At 39.7% G+C, this 12,412-nt stretch overlaps 1 protein-coding gene across 2 annotated transcripts in view; it reads right to left on the bottom strand.

Annotated features, from left to right (window-relative positions):
* Nucleotides 1–8,563, bottom strand: part of INPP1 (inositol polyphosphate-1-phosphatase) — a 30,752-nt gene extending 22,189 nt beyond the window's left edge. Inside the window, exon 1 of one of the 2 annotated variants that reach the window (XM_005672032.3) lies at nt 8,216–8,563. The gene's annotated coding sequence lies outside the window, so the exon portion shown is untranslated. Of the gene's footprint in view, nt 1–8,097 lie in introns of both variants that reach the window. The other variant, NM_001245012.1, reaches the window with a different exon arrangement.

Genomic DNA, 12,412 nt, shown 5'->3' with positions numbered 1-12,412 from the left:
GGATCGAACCCACAACCTTATGGTTCTTAGTGGGATTCATTTCCACTGCACCACCACTGGAACTCCTCTGTATGTATTTCTAACTGAATAAAAAGTTTTTAAAAGTGTGTGTGTGTGTGTGTGTGTGTGTGTGTGTAGAGAGAGAGAGAGAGGTGAGTCAGTTCAACAGTTGGCTCCTTCTGGAGCCATGTCTGAGCCTCCATCTTGAAAACTTGGGCCAAGTACCCAAGTACCTTGGATACCTGAGAACAGAGACAGGTCAAGCCTCCATCCCAGCTCTCCAAAACACTGTAATTTGGTTTGCTTATCTATGCTCTGACAGGAGATTTAAATGTGTGTGATTTCAGGAGTTCCCCTCGTGGCTCAGTGGTTAACGAACCTGACTAGAACCCATGAGGATGCGGGCTCCATCCATGGCCTAGCTCAGTGGGTTAAGGATCCACTGTTGCCGTGACCTGTGGTGTATGTTGCACACATGGCTCAGATCCTGCGCTGCTGTGGCTGTTCTGTAGGCCAGCAGCTGTATGTCTGATTCGACCCCTAGCCTGGAAACTTCCATATGCTGCAGGTGCGGCCCTGAAAAAGAAAAAAAAAGTGTGTGATTTCTTATGACTCTTAGCACATATCTCAGAGGTGTTTAATAAATGCTGGCTGATGAGTTTCCTCTTAGCTTTGTAAATTCAGAATTCTTCCTTGTCATGCTGTTTATTGTACTTGGATTTTATCAGCTGTTACCGGGTGCCATTAGGCACCTGGGCCCATATTTATTTATATTAAAGTCTACATATATACTATATTCATTTACAAAAACAAATCAAAGCTGTATCTGGATGACTAGCACATGAAACCACATTTTTTGAGCATCAAATCAGAATCTGATACTATTCTCTATCATCTAGAGATGATCTATCTTGATGAGTTTGTTTATTAAATGACCAAAAGTAGTAAGTTTAATTTGGTTTTGTTAGAAAAGATATTAAAAATAGGGTATGTAAATCCATCTATTTAACCTTTAACATTTCTCCCTCCCTTCTTCCCAACCTTCAGGTAGTGTCAATATACACGTCATTTCTAAGCTGATCCATCTACCTCACCCTAGCGACATCAAGGGTACTGTTGGACTACATTAGCCCACATTTTTGCTCACAGATGCTGCTCAAAGCAATAGGCCACAAAGATATCCTCTGTCCTTACATGAAGTTCTGGTAGCTTGTAAATGGGTGCTTGTGCTTAGTAAGATCAAGAATTAATTGCAACACCCACTAAAAATATAGATTTTTGGACTTTTCCTCTGGAGATATTGATTCAGTAGATCTGGGGTGAGGACAGGGAATGTCACTCGGCTAATTTTTATTTGACAGTTCAAGGCAACACCAGATGAAACTATCAACTCTGTCACTGGTTATTTAGCAGCACAGGGAAAGCTATAGATACTGCAACTAAGAATAATGGCTTTGGAAGGCTAAGGGTCAACTATGCTGACTTTTTTGTAACAAAAATTAACCGCTGGGAAAAATGCAAGTCGATCTACATAGTAAGTATTCCACATTAGCATAATACTTGCCTAAAGTATGCATTTCAATGACTTCCCAGATCATTTAAAAAGTATGAGTAAATATTCTATTTAGAAATACTTGAGTTCCCTGCGTGGCGCAGCACAGTGGTTAACGAATCTGAATAGGAACCATGAGGTTGCGGGTTCGATCCCTGGCCTTGCTCAGTGGGTTAAGGATCCGGCGTTGCCTTGAGCTATGGTGTAGGTCGCAGACACGGCTTGGATCCCGCGTTGCTGTGGCTCTGGTGTAGGCCAGCGGCAACAGCTCCAATTATACCCCTAGCCTGGGAACCTCCATATGTCGCAGGTGTGGCCCTAAAAAGACAAAAAGACAAAAAATTAAAATAAAATAAAATAGAAGCAGATTCAGTGTAGCTACCTTAACTATAGGAAAGAATAAATATTTTGAGATTTTTATTTTTTCTACTATACTTGATTTACAATGTTCTGTCAATTTCTGCCATATAGCAAAGTGACCCAGTCATTCATATATATATATATATACACATACACATTCTTTTTCTCACATTATCCTCCATCATGTTCTGTCACAAGTGACTAGATATAGTTCCCCAATTCATTTTTTTTGTCTTTTTAGGGCCACACCTGCAGCATATGGATGTTCCCAGGCTAGGGGTCAAATAGAAGCTGCAGCTGCCGGCCTACACCACAGCCACAGCGACTTGGGATCTGAACTGTGTTTGCAGCTTACACCACAGCCCATGGCAACACAGGAACTTTAACCCACTGAGTGAGGCCAGGAGTCGAACTCGCATCCTCATGGATGCTAGTCGGGTTTGTTAACCACTGAGCCACAACAGAATTCCCCAAGTATTTTTTAAAATGCAAATGTAATGCCTAATTCAAGGCAGAAAGAAAGTACACAAGATATATGTCTTGTAGAATCTTTTCCAAGAGAATATTATTTATAGTTTTGATAATTGTTAATCTTATCATTAATCTTATTAATCTTCAAATCTATTTTGAATGTTTCCTTTGGAATATAACCTTTTTCAGTCTTGTTATCTTTACTTCTGAATTTTGTAATGCTTACTCTCAGCACCAACTCATTTAATATTTGCCTTTTGTGGTCTACATGGGACTCAAGAGCATGTGATGGAAAGACCCTTGTTTACGCCACAGGAGAGCTGGTTCTTAGGCTCTGTTTTGCCTTCAACCAACCAGGTGTGACACTTTGGCCATATGACTAAGCTCTCAGGGACTTGTTTTCCTCATTTTTCTAAACATGAAAAAGGAAAAGAAAGAAGAGACAGAGAAATCCAAGGGGATGATTTCTATGGTCTGCTTTAGTTCAAAACTTCCCTATTTTTTAATACGCACTTTCCATATAAAAGAGGTTGGGAAATATTCTTCAGCCTTAAAAAGGAGTGAAATTCTGCTATATGCTACAACATGCATGAACCTTGGAAACACTGTGCTAAGTGAAAGAAGTCAGACTTAAAAAGAACAAATATTGTGTGATTCCACTTATCTGAGGTACCCAGAATAATCAAATTCATAGAGACAGCAAGTAGAATGGTGGTTACCAGGGCTGGGAGGAGCAGGTAATGGGGAGTTATTGTTGAATGGATCCAGAGTTTCAGTTTGGGAATGATTAAAAAAAAAGTTCCAGAAATGAATAGTGGTGATGGTTGCATAATAATGGGAACGTATTTAATGAAAGTGAATTGCACACATGAAAATGGTTAAAATGGTGAATTTTATATTTTACTACAATATTTAAAAGAGTTAAATGCAAACAAATTACAGGTTCAAAGTATGTACATTTTAAAAGCTTATGATGTTTGTCATCTAACTAATAAGAACATAATAAATATTTGTTGGTTGAATGAAAAAAAAGTTGAGGTAAGGTCATGAAAAATAAGTTTAAAAAGGGTACTAGGCTCTTTGTCTTATAGTTGATTTTACATAGCAATCACACTGGTTTTTATACTTAGATTGTATGTTTATATACTACAGTGGTTTGAGTGAATATTATGAGGAAGTCCTAAGCCCCTCACCCGTGTCAGCCCTTGGGGCAACCATTGTTCTCTAATAGGCTGTAAATTCCTTGAGAACAGGATACACATTTTTTCCATCTCTTCATAATACATGGTGGGAGTTCTACAATTTAACTGCCTGATTTTTCATTCCACTAGAGATGGATAACAAGGTAAAAATCTTTAAAAAGATTTTCTTGCACCAAAAATAATCTGTAAGGGATTATTCGTTATGCAAATTTTAGGATTATATTATTTTAGAAAATAGGATTCAAAGGAGTTCTTTACAGAATTTTTTAGAAGATGGCTATTATTATTTTTGCATGATAAATTACGTGACCTAAAATATATTCTCTGAATATTACAAGAAAGCAAAGGTCACAGATCACATTATGAATCACTTGGGCAGACAGGGTTTATGGCAACATATCTCTTATCATGCTACTTCTATTTTGCAGAGGCAAATGTTTATTTTTAACAGATATTTACAAGTGTTGATAGAACAATACAGAATACTGAAAGTAACATTTGCCTTCAAAGGAACACAAAATGATAGACGAATATTTATAGTACCTTTCACTGGAAAAGGTCAAAGTACTAAAAAGATACAAATGGTGCATTAAAGCCACTCCAATATAGAAATATACTAAATGTTCTTGCATTCTCATAGGTAGATAAATGTCTAAGCTGGTTAATATTTATCTTCTTGAAATGATTTTTCATTTCTATTTCCCCCATTCTTTGCTATTCATGAAGTTTATCATCAATCATATTTTTAAAATAGGCCTTTCATTATTCCCAGATCAAACTGCGATTAAATGTGATTATATGTGATTCTTGCAAATTCCCAGGAATTAACGAGAGGAGTTTTCTAGAACTTAGAAGATAAAGTCCTATTTAAAAAATTACTGCTGATTAAAAAAAAAAGGAATTTAAGTACACTAGGATTTCCTTAAGCAGTATTTAATAGCATTTCCTTTAGTCATTTGAATTTAACTGTTTGCTATTAATTACAACTCTCATTAGCACCAAGGGAAATCCACAATCATCACTTTGCAAAGAAAAAGAGAAATTTAAGTATCTATTGATAAAGCTTGCAAATATTACTTTAATTCAAACTTAAGTAATTAAGTTAAAAGATTTGAAATATTTAGTTGATTAAAAATAAAAACAAGAAAGAAAACACCCTCCTCCATCACTCAGGGAAAAAAAAGACAAGAGAGAGAAAAAGGAATGGAGAGAGAAGGAAACTGATATTTTCAATTGTGGTGATTCATCATAAGGAATTCTTTTACAGATAATTAACACTCTATTTTGTCAACTTGTTTTTATTTTTTTATTTAAAAATTTAAAAAATTTATTTATTTATTTTTCTTTTTTGGGCCACACCTGCAGCATATAGAGGTTCCCAGGCTAGGGGTCGAATCAGAGCTGTAGCTGCACTGCAGGATCCAAGAGGCATTTGCGACCTACACCACAGCTCATGGCAATGCTGGATCCTTAACCCACTGAGCAAGGCCGCGGATTGAACCTACCTCATGGATGCTAGTCAGGTTTGTTACCGCTGAGCCTTGACTGGAACTCCTGTCAACTTGTTTTTAAATATAATTTTGACCACATTTTATGCCCGAATTTTGTTTTTTTGTTTTGTTTTGTTTTTAAATGGTGTTGGGTCATTTTAATAAAAGTTCTAATATGTTACTAAAATTTGCATGCTTGTCTTTCCTGATTAGGAGCATAGCAAAGGTAACAGATAACTCTGTTTATACGAAAGAGAAATGATCAGGCACAATATTCTGCTGTAGATTACTAGTCACAGTAAAATCCATTAATAAAATGCTCTTAGAGTTCCCATTGTGGCGCAGTGGTTAACGAATCCAACTAGGAACCATGGGGTTTGCGGGTTTGGTCCCTGGCCTCACTCAGTGGGTTAAGGATCCAGCGTGGCCGTGACCTGTGGTGTAGGTTGCAGACGCGGCTCGGATCCCACGTTGCTGTGGCTCTGGCGTAGGCCGGAGGCTACAGCTCCGATTCGACCCCTAGCCTGGGAACCTCCAAATGCCGTGGGAAGCGGCCCTAGAAAATGCAAAAGACAAAAAAAAAAAAAAAAAAAAATGCTCTTAATAAGATTAAACACTTGAATTAAGATTGCCTACCACAAAAAAGCCACTGGACATGTACAAAGTTTGCTAAATTCAACCACTGGAAGGCTTGCTTGACTACAAAAGGATAAAAAGATTTTATCCTTTCAGATTTCCTAAGTGTGTGACATCATCATATTACCAAAACCACAGATTCCATTTAAGAACATTTTATGTACAGGAATGTTAACACGTTATGTCAGCAACAGCCATCTGTACTTCTCAAGCTTGCTTTTTTTTTTTTTTTTTCTCGTTTACATTTTTATCATTTTGGTCTATTTTAAGTATCTTCTTTCTCTTAGAAATTCTGATTCAGGAAATCCCAAGCAGCAATCTGGGAATCTTTTTACACCACTATTATCCCCACTTCCTCCCACTTGCCTTCTACCCTAGGTAATATTTTAAATTAGACAAGATTGGGAACTTCTACCCAACACTAATCATGAGAGATTAGAAGCAAAGTGCTGTCACTTCTGTTTTTATCTCTAAACTCCAAATCAAATGAAAACATCTACATAGAGAGTTTTATTAGTTTCATTGTAAGGTTCAAAATACATCAACAAGGACATTTATTGAGGACACACAGCCACAAAAAAGTTCTCACATACCTCATTCTCACATTTAATAAATGAAAAAGACTTGTTTTTATTAATCACTTTATATAATATCAGTATATTTTAGGCAATTTATCTACAACATGAAGCATATTAAGACTATTTCTTTTTGGGGGGGTCTTTTTCATTTTTTTTAGGGCCTCACCTGCAGCCTATGAAAGTTCCGAGGGTAGGGATCCAATCGGAGCTTGTAGCTATGGGCCTACACCACAGCGACAGCAATGCCAGATCCAAGCCATGTTTGTGACCTACACTGCAGCTCAGGGCAAGGCTGATACTTAACCCACTGAGCAAAGCCAGGGATGGAACCCAAGTCCTCGCGCGGATACTAGTCGGGATCATTACCTCTGAGCCATGACGTGAACTCCAAGACATTTTCTGATTGGTTATCAGAGAAAGAAATAAATGGGGAACTAAATACATAACATATAACTTTATAACTTTTGTTTCACAGGCCTTATATATCAAGTAAGACATCATTTTCTTCAAAATTACCACAAGTATAGCTGTAATTTAAATCTATAATAAGATATTTCACATTAAATGACATAAGTCCAAGCTGCAATTTTCAACCAAGGGGTAATTTAGTCCAAAAGCTTGAAAAGAAATGGTAACTTATTCTATGAAAAAGTAAAATGTAACCTTATGCATTTATATAATCCTCTTCATGACTAAGAATTAACTTTCAAGAGTAGTATAAAGATCCACAAAAACTTAAAAATAAAGTAGGTTCTCAATTAGAATGCAAACAAATATCTGTGTTGAAAAAAGAAACTCTTCTATTGCTTTTTTTCTCCCTCTGTTGGGTATTTCACAAGGTCAAAAATGAGGTCACTTAGGTAATTTGTCAGTCAACAGTAGTTTTGTGGATTATTTTCATCATTAGACTATTACTAGGCTGAGCAGGGCTGATCTTTATCCACTTCTCTGGTTTGAAAGCTAGGAACGACAGGAAAAAGGCCAAAAAAATGTTTTATTTAACATGTGGGATGCACTCCAGTGGTCTATCCCTACAACCTTAACCCACTGTTCTTTTGAAGTGAACACCATTCACACAGTGGCAAACTTCTGCTTATTCAACATCTTAAAAATTACCTTTAAAACGAAAACCTCCAAAATACACACCTTGATTGTTTATATATGTTCTTCATGAATGTACTAAATAATCTAGGGATTTTCTTCATGCTCTTTGCATCTAACACAGTAACAGTATACATGATTCATCCAAACCCAAGTTAAATATTTTCCCCTCTGCTACTCTACTCTGGCCACACCATACACATCTCACAAAACTGCCTTTCAAAATGCAGAGAATTAAAAACAAGAAGGCAAAGACTTTTCTAAATATAGTCCCTTCATGTTTATTTTACATTCATCTAGTAGGTCACTAGCGGCAGCCAGCAGCTATGGACCCTTAGCTGCATCTCTCTAAGCAAAACCAAGGGGTGCCTGACAGCTACGCCATCTACCTGTTGAACTCGGGCCACTGCTCTCTCGACAACTGTCAGATCTAGCTTCTTCGACCTAGAAAGGCTAATGATCGAATAATAATAATAATAATAATAAAAAGTTGTTTGCCAATTTTTCTTCCTATCGTCTATTTCTTTCGGGTCGTTTCTGCGGATCCCAGGAAGACGGCAAGACTCGCGAGCTCCTCCGCCCGGCCAGTTGCAGCAGCGATGTGGGGCGGGGCGGACCAGGCCGGGTGGCAGCCTCGCTGCAGCGGACAGAGGTCATCGCAGGCCGGGCGGAGAGGCAAGGAGCCCTCCCGGCCCAGATTTACTCACCTAGTGTCCGGAGAGGTGAAGGGTGTGTACAGTTCGCCCAGCCTCGGGACCCAGATCCGAGCAGGAAAGGAGGTTGTGGTGCTGGGGCGAAGGGAGCTTACGGAGGAAAACGTATTACCTAAGCCGGGATGCGGAGCGCAGGAGGAGGCTGCAGTCTTTCCCTCCAGAAACGGAAGAGGCGGGGGAGGAGGAGGAGGAAAACGCAGAGGAGGAGGTGGCCGGGCGTGCGAGGCAAGCAGAGGGGCGCCAGGCGTCTAGCCGCAAGCTCAGCCCGAAGGCGAGGGGCGGGGAGCACGGCGGTAGCCAGCGGAGGGCGAGGCGCAGCCGGGCGGCGGGCTGCCTCGCTCGGCCGGGGATCGCAAACCACAGCATCCGCCAAGCCGCCGCCCACCCGTTTCCCCCGGGACCTTGGCGTGGAAAGGCGCAGTGACGCCTCGAGGCTCCCAGGGCAGGCGAGGGCATCCCACGCCTGCCTGCCGGAGCTCAAAGTCGGTAACGTCACAAGTGGGGCGTGATGATTCACAGGGGAGTGCCAGGAAAAAAAGGGCTCCTGGGTCACCTAATCCACTGTTTTTGTTTTGTTCTTGTAGCCGCCCACAAATTCGCATTTAATATCTTCCTTCTGCAGTCTTCCGCACCCTTTTTTGAGGATTACGGGTTTGACAGACGGGTTGGCAGCTTGAAAATGGACTTGCTGCTGGTGGCAATCGGGTTCCATTGTTCTAGTAGAAATGTCAAGTGTGCTGGTTGTTCTGCAAACCCTAGCAGCGTCTCCTGGACGCTTGACTTATGGGGTGTGGGCCTAGAGACACCTTGACAGGAAGCAGATCGTGGGCAGGGACTCTTCTCCCTTCCACCCTTTAAACTGTGGGATTCAGCTTACCCTAAATAAGGTTTTGAATGGGGGAAGAGGGGATAGGAGGAATGAGTTATGATGAGGGGAAGGGTAGATTTTTTAAAGGGCAATAGCGTTTTGAATAGAAGCGGTCTGGCGGTCAGCCCAGCAGGCGGAAGGCTGTTTGTGTGTGTAGCGGACCTTCTAAAGCCCTTCACGCATCCTTCCATTTCATAGCACACCTAGGAAATGATCTCAGCTGTTCAGGCAGGAGGGACTGAGCCTTTGCTCCTGGAGGGCAGAGGAGACCGCTATCCACATACCTATAACTCATTCCATGACATGACATTAGGAAGATCCAGTGTAAAGTTTTGGCCAGCAGGTTTTTTATCTACCTTTCCTCACACCACCCAGAACTGCCTCCTGAGTTGTTAAGACTTGGTCCTAAGAGCAGTGGCTTGCCATCCAAGACAGGAGCTGGGGGTAATACTCAACCCACAATGGTGCTTAAAAATTTACACCTCCAAAACTAACTCAACTTTCTGCTCCCAGCCTGCTTCTATAGTCTCTGAGACAACTCTTCCTTCCCTCCCCACCCCCTCCCGGTTATCAGACTGTACTTCACTGGTAAGTCCAGCTGATCAATTCTGTCCTCTCTCAGATTCAGTTTTTTTAGGTCCATCTCCTTAAGGCTCCTTAGGCCCATCCCCTTTGCTATTGTTTATTAATCACTCTCGTAATCATATCTAGTCTCATTTCTACCTCTGATGGAAAAAAATTAACAAATAGTTTGAACATGATATTTGGAAATAAAGAGGCAAATGCCAAACTAGTTAGAAGGCAAAGAATTTGCCCCTGGAGGAGCAGGAATTAGGGGAGGGGAGGGTGGAGCTGGAGAATGCTGTTTCTGTGACAAAGCAATATGAGTCTATGATCTGGATCTAGTCCATTTTCCACTTTGTTATCACAGAGATCATCTTACATCACACATCTCAATGGGTTGCTTGCTTTAAGGCCATCACGGGCTCCCAATCTCTGGTCATATGAAGAGCAAGCTCCTGGGCATAGCTTTCAAGGGCTCTCTCCCCATCCCAACTGTCAGTCCTGCCCCCTCAACAGTTGACATCCCATTTTACCACAGCACATCTAGTTTCCTAAGTACGAAAATTGGTTGCATTCCTCTATGGCTTTATACATGTTATTTCTTTTGCCTGGAATATTCTCTCTCTGCTATAACAATAGCTAATGGCATGAGGCCAAGTGCCTTTTGGTTTTATAGCTGCTCATTCTTACATCAACACTATGGTGGGATTACTATTATCTCAATGTAATGAAGAATAAAAGTGTGAACTTAGCTTAAGTAATTTGCTCAAATATGTAGCATGTAATGAGGTCAAATTTGAACCCAACAATAAAACTCCAGGACTCACATTATTTTACCTGTTCATGGCTTAAAAAACCTTTCTCAGACACTAAATATAAGCAGGATTTACAATTTTAAGTTTTTCACAAGTCTTAAATGTGCAAGGCAAAAATATAGCTGAACTACTTTTCATCTGAAAGCGTCAAAGGGCAAAATTACAAAGGAAAAGTGAGAGATTGGACTATAGAATTTTTGAGTTCTTTCATTGAAAAGACCCTTAGAATAAAATTAAAAGACAAGTAAAAATTATCCCAAAATGTGCAGTATCTATGAAAGGTAAGAGAGTACATCCTCATTTAATAAAAAGATCTTACAAAGATCACCTTGCTATAGAGAAGAAAATTGACAGAACACTGTAAACCAGCTATAATGGAAAAAATAAAAATCATTATAAGAAAAAGAAAATGTAAATATCCTGTTTTTAAAAATGGGCAAAAATATAAATTAGTTGTATTGTGAAAGAAAAATGCAAATAGCCAAACACTTTTAAGGGAAGTGAAAATGTAAAATGTAATGCACCTTTAAGTTGACTGAGAATAAAAGAATGCTCAGAGCTAGCGATTTGGGCCAGCGACCCCTGAGGCAGGATGTGTGGCAAGTGAGCATGCTCAGTGCTGAGAAGGACATAAATTGCTTCAATGTTTCTGGAGGGCAGTTTGGCAGAATGCAATAAAAGCCTCAAAAATGTTCACACCCTTTGACTCAAAAGTTGCATTTCTGGGAATTCCTAATGCAGGGGTTGACAAACGTTTTCTATAAACGTCCAGACAGTAAACATTTTAAGCTTTGCAGGTCACATGTGTCTCTATTACTTTTCTTTTTTCTCTGTGTGCTTTTTTCCCCCTAAACCCTTAAAAAATATGAAAGCTATTAGCTTGAGGGTTGTAGAAAAACTGGCTGTGGCCTGAAATTGGCCTGAGGTCAGTAATGTGTGCAGAGTTGACTACAAAAAAGTTCATCTCCCTGGATTTGCAAATAGCCAAAAAATAGAAAGCAAATAAAATGTCTAAGGATAGAAGTTAGTTATAGTCAAGTTTAAAACAAGTTTTTTAAAAATGTTAAATGCTTTAAAACCTTTCAGAATGATATTTATCTCACAAGATAGTATTCATGATTTATTCAGAGGGAAAATACAGTTTACTAAAGAATGTTATGTTATTCCAAATACAACATAATCATGTATAAATGCATAGAAAAAGATCTGGAAAGATGTAAGCAACCTAAGATATTGATAGTGGTCTTGGGTGGGGGCGAGATTGTAGATATTTGGTTTTTTAGTTTTGCATATGTGTTTTCAATAGTGATCATATACTGTTTTTGTAATAAGTAAAAATACAAGAAACATTGCTTGGGCAGCAACAAAGCCCTTAGTTGCCAATTTGAGAAAGTCTTCCCCTGAATTCACTTCCCTCTCCCTGTGTGCACCCTGAACACATAGGTTCTTTTTTTTTTTCCCATCTTTTTGGGGCTGCACCTGTGGCACATGGATGTTCCCAGGCTAGCAGTTGAATCAGAGCTACAGTTGCTGGCCTATATGCCACAGCCATAGCAACGCCAGACCCACGCTGGGTCTGTGACCTATACCATAGCTCATGGCAACTCCGGATGCTTAACCCACTGAGTGAGGCCAGGTATCCAACCCTTGACCTCATGGATACTAGTTGGGTTTGTTACCACCAAGCCATGACGGTAACTCCTATAATGGTCCTTTGAGTACCATTATCTACTTAATTGGAGAATGGTTATTACTTTCATGTAGTTATGCATTCTTCTATTATTGGACATCTGGGTTCCCAGTATTTCACTATTATAAGTGTGCTGGTTATTTTCTATTTGTTCTCTGCTAGATCCATTTCCCTTCCTTCTCTGCTGCTCTGTGTCTCAGAAGGCAGAACTTTCATAGCCTATTTTGTCTGGGCTGTCTTGCCAGCTGGTAGGATTGCCCAATGGGTGATACCAACAATAGGTTGGTTGGGATAGTTCTTTCCTTCTTCCCACCTCTTTTTTTTTTTTTTTTTTTTTTTTTTGCTGCACCCTTAAAAAATATGAAGGGCCCA

This window comes from Sus scrofa, chromosome 15 (assembly GCF_000003025.6).
Source record: "Sus scrofa isolate TJ Tabasco breed Duroc chromosome 15, Sscrofa11.1, whole genome shotgun sequence".
In the NCBI taxonomy this organism is placed as follows: domain Eukaryota; kingdom Metazoa; phylum Chordata; class Mammalia; order Artiodactyla; family Suidae; genus Sus; species Sus scrofa.
This window is presented reverse-complemented; position numbering and strand designations above follow the sequence as displayed.